The following is a 12,780-nucleotide window of genomic DNA, read 5'->3' as shown; positions in this document are numbered from 1 at the left end:
AAGCACAGAAGCTGATATCGTTATAGGTACAGAAAGCTGGCTAAAGCCTGAAATAAGTTCTGCAGAAATTTTTACGATGTCTCAGATGGTGTTCAGGAAAGATAGATTAGGCAAAATTGGTGCTGGAGTGTTTGTGTCTGTCAGTAGTGGTTTACCTTGTAGTGAAGTCGAAGTAGATACTCCGTGCGAATTGGTATGGGTGGAGGTTATACTTAACAGCCGAATTAAGTTAATAATTGGCTCCTTCTACCGACCCCCAGACTCCGATGATACAGCTGCAGAACAGTTCAGAGAAAGTTTGAGTTTCGTAACAAATAAATACCCCACTCATACGGTTATAGTTGGTGGGGACTTCAACCTACCCTCGGTATGTTGGCAAAAATACTTGTTCAAAACCGGTGGTACGCAGAAAACATCTTCCGAGATTGTCCTAAATTCTTTTTCCGAAAATTATTTCGAGCAGTTAGTCCACGAACCCACGCGAATTGTAAATGGTTGCGAAAACACACTTGACCTCTTAGCCACAAACAATCCAGAGCTGATAGAGAGCATCATGACTGATACAGGGATTAGTGATCACAAAGTCGTTGTAGCGAGGTTCAATACAGTTTCTTCCAAATCCATCAGAAACAAACGCAAAATAATTTTATTTAAAAAAGCGGATAAAGTGTCACTGGAAGCCTTCCTAAAAGACAGTTTCCATTCCTTCCGAACTGACTATGCAAATGTAGACGAGATGTGGTTCAAATTCAAAGATATAGTAGCAACAGCAATTGAGAGATTCTTACCTCATAAATTGGTAAGAGATGGGACGGATCCCCCGTGGTACACAAAAAAGGTCCGAACGCTGTTGCAGAGGCAAAGGAAAAAGCATGCGAAGTTTAGAAGAACGCAAAATCCCGAAGATGGGCTAAAATTTACAGACGCGCGAAATTTGGCACGGACTTCGATGCGAGATGCCTTTAATAGGTTCCACAACGAAACATTGTCTCGAAATTTGGTAGAAAATCCGAAGAAATTCTGGTCGTATGTAAAGTACACAAGCGGCAAGACGCAGTTAATACCTTCGCTGCGCAGTGCCGATGGTACTGTTACCGACGACTGTGCCGCTAAAGCAGAGTTATTGAACGCAGTTTTCCGAAATTCCTTCACCAGGGAAGACGAATGGAATATTCCAGAATTTGAAACATGAACATCTGCTAGCATGAGTCTCTTAGAAGTAGATACCTTAGGGGTTGCAAAGCAACTCAAATCGCTTGATACGGGAAAGTCTTCAGGTCCAGATTGTATACCGATTAGGTTCCTTTCAGATTACGCTGATACTATAGCTCCCTACTTAGCACTCATATACAACTGCTCGCTCACCGATAGATCTGTACCTACAGATTGGAAAAATGCGCAGGTCGCACCAGTGTTTATGAAGGGTAGTAGGAGTAATCCATTTAACTACAGACCTATATCATTGAAGTCGGTTTGCAGTGGAGTTTTGGAGCATATACTGTATTCAAACATTATGAATCACCTCGAAGGGAACGATCTATTGACACGTAATCAGCATGGCTTCAGAAAACATCGCTCTTGTGCAACGCAGCTAGCTCTTTATTCGCACGAAGTAACGGCCGCTATCGACAGGGGATCTCAAGTTGATTCCGTATTTCTAGATTTCCGGAAAGCTTTTGACACCGTTCCTCACAAGCGACTTCTAATCAAGCTGCGGAGCTATGGGGTATCGTCTCAGTTGTGCGACTGGATTCGTGATTTCCTGTCAGGAAGGTCGCAGTTCGTAATAATAGACGGCAAATCAACGAGTAAAACTGAAGTGATATCAGGTGTTCACCAGGGAAGCGTCCTGGGACCTCTGCTGTTCCTGATCTATATAAATGACCTGGGTGACAATCTGAGCAGTTCTCTTAGATTGTTCGTAGATGATGCTGTAATTTACCGTCTAGTAAGGTCATCCGAAGACCAGTATCAGTTGCAAAGCGATTTAGAAAAGATTGCTGTATGGTGTGTCAGGTGGCAGTTGACGCTAAATAACGAAAAGTGTGAGATGATCCACATGAGTTCCAAAAGAAATCCGTTGGAATTCGATTACTCGATAAATAGTACAATTCTCAAGGCTGTCAATTCAACTAAGTACCTGGGTGTTAAAATTACGAACAACTTCAGTTGGAAGGACCACATAGATAATATTGTCGGGAAGGCGAGCCAAAGGTTGCGTTTCATTGGCAGGACACTTAGAAGATGCAACAAGTCCAATAAAGAGACAGCTTACACTACACTCGTTCGTCCTCTGTTAGAATATTGCTGCGCGGTGTGGGATCCTTACCAGGTGGGATTGACGGAGGACATCGAAAGGGTGCAAAAAAGGGCAGCTCGTTTTGTATTATCACGTAATAGGGGAGAGAGTGTGGCAGATATGATACACGAGTTGGGATGGAAGTCATTACAGCAAAGACGTTTTTCGTCGCGGCGAGACCTTTTTACGAAATTTCAGTCACCAACTTTCTCTTCCGAATGCGAAAATATTTTGTTGAGCCCAACCTACATAGGTAGGAATGATCATCAAAATAAAATAAGAGAAATCAGAGCTCGAACAGAAAGGTTTAGGTGTTCGTTTTTCCCGCGCGCTGTTGGGGAGTGGAATAGTAGAGAGATAGTATGATTGTGGTTCGATGAACCCTCTGCCAAGCATTTAAATGTGAATTGCAGAGTAGTCATGTAGATGTAGATGTAGACAGTCGTTGTACGAACTCAGGTGAGTGAACTAATTTCTTGCTCATTTTCTCCTAATCTTACGATGTCTTCAGCATACTCCAGTGTGCTAAAACTGTGCTCCAGTTTTGTTCTAAGTTATGATGATTTTATTTTCCTGATTACCTGCTTAATAACATTGTTGAAAATCGGAAAGAAAGATTATCAATAGTTAAAACTGTTGCTCGCACACAACACTCACAAGCGAAGGCAAAACTGGGATGCGGTTATACCAACAGAGCGATTATGACCATTATTTCATACGTTTCACAGCCTGCATCAAATATTTTGAGACGACGACGACTCCAGTAGCTTACACATGACGTATGTTTAGTACAAGTAAGGGTCAAAGTGACTGAAAAGGATATGACTGGAATTTACTCAAGTTGTGCATTGTTGTTGTTCGTGATGATGATATAGAAGACAGTTTGAAGCCAGGGGCACATAGTCTACTCGTCCAGAATAAAGCAAGCTGGGATAAGGAGTTTAACACACCCAACCGATGGACCGATCACCATCAATCTTGTCACACGCTCTTCCATTGTGAACCACTGCGGAGAGGTTAACAAATTATCCCAGGGCATTGTCATGGTTATCAACTTCCTGCTCTCACAGCTCCTCCTTGCCGGCTAAACAACGATGGCAGCAATTTTTTCCACCACTAGGATTTCAATCTGCTACTTCAGAGTCGAGCTCTACCGCATAAGAGCACATTGGCAACCTTCGACATGGAAAAAGATAACACAACCATTGTAAACCTTTTTTTTTATATTCACTTGTTGAATCCGTTATGTCACTAAGAAAGGCTGTGTGTTATGTCTTTTTCTTTTCAAATACTGACGTTTCTTTATCCATTAATGCTATTTTGTATCTCCTATTCAAGGACACTTTTTATATAATAAAAGTGAGCTTACGATACTTTGTACACCTTTTTTCGTTATTAAAACATCTGTTTCGTTAGTCTCGGATACTGCATACGAGTCATCCCAAAACAGTTATAATTTTTGCTGATACTATGACAATACAGCCAGTCTGATACCTGCACCTGCAGTTAAAAGTAGCATGTTCTTTATACCTGCGACTACTTCAGGCATTTCATATGGTACTATTATGTAGTCATGACCATTACTGACCTATGCTATGTCCTTGCAAGCGTTGTTCAAGTCTTATTCCACGTGAGGTTGGGTGAGGATGATGAAACATCCCCTTGAAAAATTAGGAATGACTTTGCTGTGTAAAATTATACGTTATTTGATTTTCAAACAGCTAAGCAAAACTCATCGTATTCAGACAGTTTTCTCTTTACTTATTCTGATCATCACTAAACTGACACGCAATATTTTTAGTGCAACGCAATATGACTTTCAATAATCCCTACAAAAGAATGACCCTGACTAACAATAACATACACCTTTCAGGAATCACTTACCTAACAAAAATCTTCGTTACCCGAACTACTGCAATACAGCGAGCGACAATACTGCCAGCTAAATGCAAGGTTCTAACTACTGAAGGCACTAACTACTGATGGGCATAGTTATCATATGAAATTTTTTGATAGAGAACAAATAATGTATTTACTTTAATATTGTTCAAAAGTCATTATAGATATATCTATCAATTCATGACATCCATCTTTAGAAATTTCTTTTCACTGGCGGACACAAGTCCAGATCGTCCGTTCTCAAAACTCTGGCATCTCTCTCTCCACATCCACCGCTGCTGGCGGCTCACCTCCAACTGCGCAACGCTACACGCTGTTCACATCCAACTGCCCAACAATACACAAGCGAATATTCCAACAATGAGTCCAACCAGCCACAGACTGCACATAGCACATTCAGAGGACATACAGAGCGCTACGTGGCGTTACCAACATAAAAACTGTGGTGTCACCGCCAGACACTACACTTGTTAGCTGGTTGCCTTTAAATCGGGTGCGGTCCGTTAGTATACGTCGGACCCGCGTGTCGCCACTATTAGTGATTGCAGACCGAGCGCCGCCACACGGCAGGTCTAGTCTAGAGAGAATCCCTAGCACTCGCCCCAGTTGTACAGCCGACTTTGCTAGCGATGGTTCATTGACTACATACGCCCTCATTTGCAGAGACGACAGTTTAGCATAGCCTTCAGCTACGTCATTTGCTACGACCTACGAAGACGCCATATTCAGTTACTATTGATATTAATATTGTGAATCATGTACCGTCAAGAGCGACGTTCATCATTAAGGGATTAAAGTTAAGTATCAAAGTAATTACGTGCGCTTTCTGAATTCCAATTTCTTGTCATGTTCCAGACCTCACGTCAGTATAGTCCTTCCCTCCTCACGCCAGCCTGCGTGAGCTAAAACGCGTGCATTTCGGCCTCATGTAGTAACACAGTGTTGGCTCTTCTGCCAACACTACAAAAACCTAAACAGCCTACTTATAATGTACATATCCAACACAGGATAAACAGAACCAAACTATCTGAGAAGAGATATCTTAGCATCTATTATTGGACATTAATATGGGATGTGCCCACCATTCGCCTTCACGACGGTTTAAACTCCTACTGGCACATTTTGAATGAGATGCCTGAATCTCTCTATGGAGAAGTGGCAAACCATTCTTCCTCAAGAGCCGAAAGCAGAGAAGGTATTGATGTTAGGCACTGGGAAGTCGACGTTCTAATCCATCCCAAAGCTGTTACATTGGATATAAGATGGGATTCTGGATAGGTAAGTCCATTTCAGGAATCTTATTCCTCACAAATCATTGCCTCAAAGACGTTGCCGTAGAACAGGGTGAACTGTCACGCTGAAACAATCATCGTCTCAGAACTGTTCATCCACTGTACGCACTACACTGTGATGTAAAATGTGTTCATATCCTTTCACATTTAGGGTTTTCTTAATCGAAATAGGGAGACCACATTCTAGCTAAGAAAAACACTCACAAACCGAAACACCATACTTCATTGTTAGTTCTTCACATGATGGTAGGCAAGGTTCCCCGGGCATTCGCCAAATCCAAATTCTTCAATTGGATTGCGGCAGGCTATAGAGTGATTCACCACCCCAATTCATTCGTTTCCAGCGACCCGTTGTCCAGCGCCGTCACTCTCTACACCACCTCAAGCACCACTTAGCACTGACGATAGAAATGTGCGGCTCACGAGGAGCCGCTCAATCATTATACCAGTTTTCTTTAAAAATCCTACTCACAATGTTCTTGCTAAGCGAACTTCTGATGGCACTTTGAAATGCACCAGTAATACCTTATTTTGATCCCATGCGATCTTTCACAACCACCCCCAGTAATGTCCGACGCTCTCTGTCCGTCACTACGTGGAGTCTGGCTGGTCTTGGTTTAGATGTGGTTGTTTCTTCGCATTTTCACTTGCACTCACATTACCAACAGTAGGCTTGAACACTTTAGAAGGTTTCAAATGTCCCCCTTTGATTTGTCACCCAGGTGACATCCAGTGATTAGTCCACATCGGAATCACCGAACTCTCCTCACCAACCCATTCCACAGTCACTGCTTCTGTGCTGACAGCACAACACTCCCGACTGTTTTTATACTGGCGAGTCCACTCCGCGCGACCACTGATAATTCCGAATCACATAGTATTGTCCAGATACTTTTGAACAGAGACTGAATGCGAAGCATATCAGGTGGGTGGAAATCAGACTAGTAAATAGCCTTGAAGTGTTTTTATTGTATGTAAACTAAACATGAGACCTATGTGTCCAGAGCAAGGAGAACAAACCCACGAAAACTGCATATCGTACTGATGAGCTGCGTAGTATTAGACAAGTGCCAAATCTTCCATAATAGCAGCTGGTCTGCACTTGGTCTGAAACCCAGAGCCCAAGCCACATAGTCCTTCAGTCTCAAGGATTAAAATAAATCTACGGTAGTGGTACGAAAGGACTATATTTCTTCGACATTAATTACGCAACTTGAAGAAAAGGATCCTTAGACCCTGGAGGCACCACTGTGTATGGAATCCTTCATCTCTTACACTGTGTGGTTCCAATCAGTCCCAAGTTAACATGTACCAGGCAGTCATAATTAAACTGACGGTGCACCGAGTGCTGCAGTGCGGGCTGAATACTTTGCAGGACGCTGAGACAGTCTAGGTATGTTCATTAATAGGTGCGTTCGGGGAGTATGCTGAAAAAATAATAGTTTCACTTTCTGCCACTAGGTGAAAATATGACGCTGTAAGCAGTCAGAATGTGGTGTGGGTGCAGGAAAAGAAGAGGAACGATCACACACATGATAATGATGGTTCTGACATGTTTATTATGTTTATTAGTATATGCTCAGAATTTACAAAATTTGTTCAGTATGGTCTCCCGGCTAAGCAACATGCTGCATCAGCAAAACGGTATGGTCCACAGATTATCACAGAATCAAAGCGATATATGTTCGTATGCTATCTTTCGTATCAGGAAGACTCGGGATACATTCCTGAGAGAGACGATCTTTTAAGATATCCGCAGAACAAGAGGTCACACGGATTTAGGTCGGGTGATCTGAAAGGCCACACATCTTACAATTGCCTGTGTGCGGTCATTATCGAAGGTTTCTCGACGCCAATATTGTACCTGGTAAGCGACACGTGGTGTCGTCCCGTTTTGCTTAAAAATAGTGCTGCGGACACATAATGCGTTTTTGCAAAGCTGGAATAGCAAACGTGCATTTGTCACTGTACACCTCTCCGTGAGATGTCATCTCCTCGAAAGAAAACAGGCCGAGAATGAAGGAGCTTGTGAAACCCCACCACATAGTCACATGAGCTGAGTGCAGTGGATGTGCCTTTACAACATGTGGCGGTGAAGAACCCCACACCTTGCAGTGCGACAGTTCTGTGAACTCACTGCACCGTGCATAGTAAAATGCGCCTCGTCTATCCTATACAAAGACTATTCCCTGGCCACGTATCATACATTTCTAAGCATGCCAAAAAACAAAAGCATAACTGAGCAGATTGGGCCCAATCTTGTAGGGATACCAGGGTAAAATGCACTGCAAAGTATTTGTACTATTCGCCAGAGGAGAGAGAATTACCAATGACACAGCTCGAGCACTCGCTGCAGAATTTGAGCCTTGTGCTGCACGGTCGACTGTTGTTACAGTAACCTTAGCAACAATTGCCATGGGAATGGGCCACCTCCCTTCCGTGCTACGCCACCTAATTCACCTGCTTCTCCAAATTTCGTGATCATATTCTTTAGCCCATTTACTGACATGGGGCCTATTCACGGCTGTTTCTGTCGGCAATATCCCCGCACTGCAGCGCTGCTGTTGCTCCCATTTTGGTAAAACAACTTTACCAGCGTGTTTCGTTTTTTTATGAATAACCATTGCATTTCATATAAAAAACTTTAATCTTCTTGATCCTACAGTGGTCCGAAAAAAGAAATAAATAACCTAGCAGATGAAATTAATAAAATGCACTCAAATGTCAAATTCACAGTTGAACATCAGACCACTGAAGGCATTAATTTCCTTGACATGACCAGTTCCACTCACAATAGCAAGGATGCACTGCCAGTGTTGTTTCCATTAACAATACCACATGCCACCCGAACAAACATAAAACCACTTTCTTCAGGTCGTCTGTAAACTCTATGCTCCGCATTGCTATCAGTGAGGAAGATGCTTATAAGGAAATGAACATATTTAAATCTGTAGCCCAAAATAATGGTGATAACACCTTTTTGATAAATACCCTACTTGAAGAAATCCAAAGTAAACTTAAGCAACCATCATCACCATTACAAGCTAAGAGAGTAACGACAAAATTTATTTGTCTTCCATTCTTTAGCAAATTGTCATATAAACTTGTAAACCTTTTCAGACCACTCAACATAAAAATATGCTTCGACACTGACAATTAACTACAAAAATTCTGGCATATAACAACTCACTTCTGCTTCTACATACATCAAACAGGGAGAAATTTTGCAATGCCCTTCGAGTCAAAAACATAAGTAAATCCAGCTTTGCATCACATATTGCTCATCATGAACATTCTTTTGGTGATCTGAGTGACAATCTTTCTGTGCTATACATTGTTGAGAAAGGGGAACGGATGGATCTTCCTGAACAACTACAGACTTATATCCACAAACTAAAATCACCTAAAAAAATCCTCAGTGAATGAACTAAATCATCTCAAAACTTTTTCTTCCAGAATTTCCAAGACATCCAGGCACCAAAAATGAAAATAATAACATATCCATCTTACTGCATAAATTTTGTTCTCCTTGTCCTGTAACAACTACAGCATTCTGTAAGTTACAAAAGAATTTTGAACTACATAGTAAATATTCCACTCTATTTCTTTACCTTTCGTATAACTTTTAATCCATATTACATTTACATTGCCAATACAGACAAACTCCTGCAGCTAGCACAATTTACTTAAATATAATATCTGTTCTAGTAATATTTGTACTGTAATACAATGCGTCTCATGAATGGGAGTTTCACTCTGCAGCGGAGTGTGCGCTGATATGAAACTTCCTGGGAGATTAAAACTGTGTGCCGGACCGAGACTCGAATTCGGGACCCTTGCCTTTCGCGGGCAAGTGCTCTACTAACTGAGCTACCCAAACACGACTCACTCTCCGTCTTCACAGCTGTGCTTCTGCCAGTACCTCGTCTCCTACCTTCAAAACTTTACAGAAGCTCTCCTGCGAACCTTGCAGAACTAGCACTCCTGAAACAAAGGATATTACGGGGACATGGCTTAGCCACAGCCTGGGGCATGTTTCCAGAATGAGATTTTCACTCTGCAGTGGAGTGTGCGCTGAAACTTCCCGGCAGTTTATATTATATTATATGAACAGATTTGATATGGAAACCACAGTGCACTGAAAGTACTTAAAACATAACAAACTTTCGGTTTCACAAACGTTTCGACACTAATTACTAAATTTCAGTCATTTTTGCGAGCAGCATCAGCACAGCATCGAGCTACACTTGGTCCACAGCCTAATGTTCTTATAACATCTCCAGCTGATGATGAGCCTGCAGTGGCTCGAAACCGTGTTTCTTGTAGAATAAGTCGTATCAAAAAACTAAAAAAAAAGCGACTGGTTGCATATTCATTACCAGATAACTCGCCAATTGAAATCACAGTGCCGGCCGCGGTGGTCTAGCGGTTCTAGGCGCGCAGTCCGGAACCGCGCTACTGCTACGGTCGCAGGTTCGAATCCTGCCTCGGGCACGGATGTGTGAGATGTCCTTAGGTTAGTTAGGTTTAAGTAGTTCTAAGTTCTAGGGGACTGATAACCACAGATGTTAAGTCCCATAGTGCTCAGAGCCATTTGAACCTTTTTTTTTTTATCACAGTCGCAGTTCGTCAACCACAATGGATATACTGAAAAGAAAACGATTAGAGATCCTCAAGGATTAACTTAAGTAAATTCAGTATCTTTTTTCCTTTCTATTAGTGGTGTGCAGAAACCAGCTACCTACACTCACAATCCGAACGTCCTCGACAAACTGCCTTTTTGGCGAGCTGCCACAGACCATCCACTCAGTGGCCACTGGAAAAGAGGGGAGCGGGATGGGACTTCTTGTACGCATAGGGGGTGGAGTACCAGCTACTTCTGAGAGTGCTGTGGCCTAGCTCTCACCCTTTTACTGTTCGACAAACTCTCTGGATCCTACGGTTTTCCATTAGTTTGGCAACACAAGCTTTCAATGTTGCAGGCTCTTGACCATGTGACGGCAACTTGAAAGCATACACTTGAATTCACATACAAGGAAGATAAGTACCAAGCAGGTTGTGTACAGGTAAATAAATAAGCACAGCTGGGCCTTCCCTTCTCCAGAGCCTCTGTGGGGTTGTAGCAGGGTGAAAATGACACAGAGCCAGACACGGCTCACATGTTAAGACATTTATGAAAAGGGATAGACGGACTAGTTCCATCACACTCTACCCCAGTAGAGGAAAGGAGTTGATTCTAATAGGAGGGCAGCATCAAGCATTCCTTAACGTATATGTATGCCTCATTTCTTTTTGGGGAGAAGTGAAATCTAGTTACTCATTAACAGCAGGAGTACAAACAAATCATGTGATCACTGAATATCAGCGCAATGAAAGTTAAAACAAACAGAAAAAAATTATTGTACTAAAACGTATGGGCGAGTCACCTAAAATTACCACTGGAAACACCTCGCAAACCACAACAAACACTGAATCACCAATTACACAGACAGGAATTGAGTAGAGGGTCTGGTGTAACTGGTTAATACAAACCATTGAGAAATGCACGGAAGTATGGTTTTCAACACATATTTATATATTATTTTTAAATGGAAACCAGTTATTATTTTGAGCACAACCGAAAACAGAAAAAAAACTTAATCAATGCCGTTTGTTACAGTGTAAAATGTTAAGTACATCCAGGGTATATTTGAAACGTAAAGTTGACGCTTGAAACCTCAGACGTTCAGTCGCATGTTGTAATAAACATGATCTATAGGGTATGTTTACGAAGACTACGATATTTAGGAGTTTGGCTGTCTCAGTGTCTGCATGTAGCTCTTGCTGAATTAGTCCTTGTACTCAGAATAACTGTAGTAAACTGTGTTACCGTACGTCTGTGATAGCGTACTGTACACAAGTAAGAACACAAGTACGCACAGTGGGAACGTGAGGAGGTCGCAGATACAACAGTGTGTACAGTGTTGTAAGAACTCTGAAAATGGTTTATTCTAATTCTGAAAAGGCGGTGAGGATATTCATCTATTGGCGATTGTAGACAAAATGCAGCTGCAACCTGCAGGTTGTATGCAGAAAGGTACTCGGACAGAGATTATTCAACGCGTGGCACATTTGAAAACATCTACAAACAATTGTATGCGACAGGTATGGTCGTAACACGCAAACGGGTCCTTAACAACCCCTTCACAGGAGAAGCACGTGCAGTTGATGTGTTAGCTGCTGTTGCCGTGAACCCACACTGAGTTCACGTGACAGCTCTAGAGGCAGCTCAATGAGTAAAAGTAGTGTAATGCGCATACTTCATCGACACAAATTTCATCCGTATCATGTGTAGCTGCATCAGCAATTACATGGAGATGACTTTAATAATGTCAATGCGCATTACCAGAGAATGCGTTGCAGTTCTACCTGTTTACCGATGAAGCAGGTTTTACAAACCGGGGTGCAGTGAATTCGCCGGCCGCGGTGGTCTCGCGGTTAAGGCGCTCAGTCTGGAACCGCGAGGCTGCTACGGTCGCAGGTTCGAATCCTGCCTCGGGCATGGATGTGTGTGATGTCCTTAGGTTAGTTAGGTTTAAGTAGTTCTAAGTTCTAGGGGACTGATGACCACAGATGTTAATCCCATAGTGCTCAGAACCATTTGAACCATTTTTTTTTTTTTTTTTTTTTTGCAGTAAATTTACGAAACATGTATTACTGGTCCGCAGACAATCCTCGCTGGCTTCGACAGGCAGAGCGACAGCGACGGTGGTATGTAAAAGTATGGTGCGGAGTAATTGGTGACCATCTTATTGGTCCTCACTCCATTAAAGGCACCCAAACAGCTGCAAAATACATCGAGTTTCTGCAAAGTGATCTGCCAACATTGCTGTAAAATGTCGCGCTGGAAACGCGTAGATGTATGTGGTATCAACATGACGGTGCTCCTGCACATTCTGCAATGAACACTAGGCTGACCCTTGACAGAATATTCGACGGGCGTTTCATAGGACGTAGCGGACGCATAAATTGGCCAGCCCATTCTCCCGATCTTACACCTTTAGACTTCTTTCTATAGGGTACGTTAAAGGAGAACGTGTACCGTGATCTGTCTACAACCCCAGAGGATACAATACATCGTATTGAGGCAATCTGTGTCAACATTACACCAAATTTACTGCACCGTGTAAGACATTCATAACGCGGTAGATTGCAAATATGTGCAGCAAATGATGGGCACTACTTTGAACATTTATTGGCCTGGAATGTCAGGACACACTCTTTTACATTCTGTAATTAAAAACAAGAAAC

This window comes from Schistocerca gregaria, chromosome 5 (genome assembly GCF_023897955.1).
Source record: "Schistocerca gregaria isolate iqSchGreg1 chromosome 5, iqSchGreg1.2, whole genome shotgun sequence".
NCBI lineage: Eukaryota > Metazoa > Arthropoda > Insecta > Orthoptera > Acrididae > Schistocerca > Schistocerca gregaria.
Note: the sequence above shows the minus strand (reverse complement) of the source record.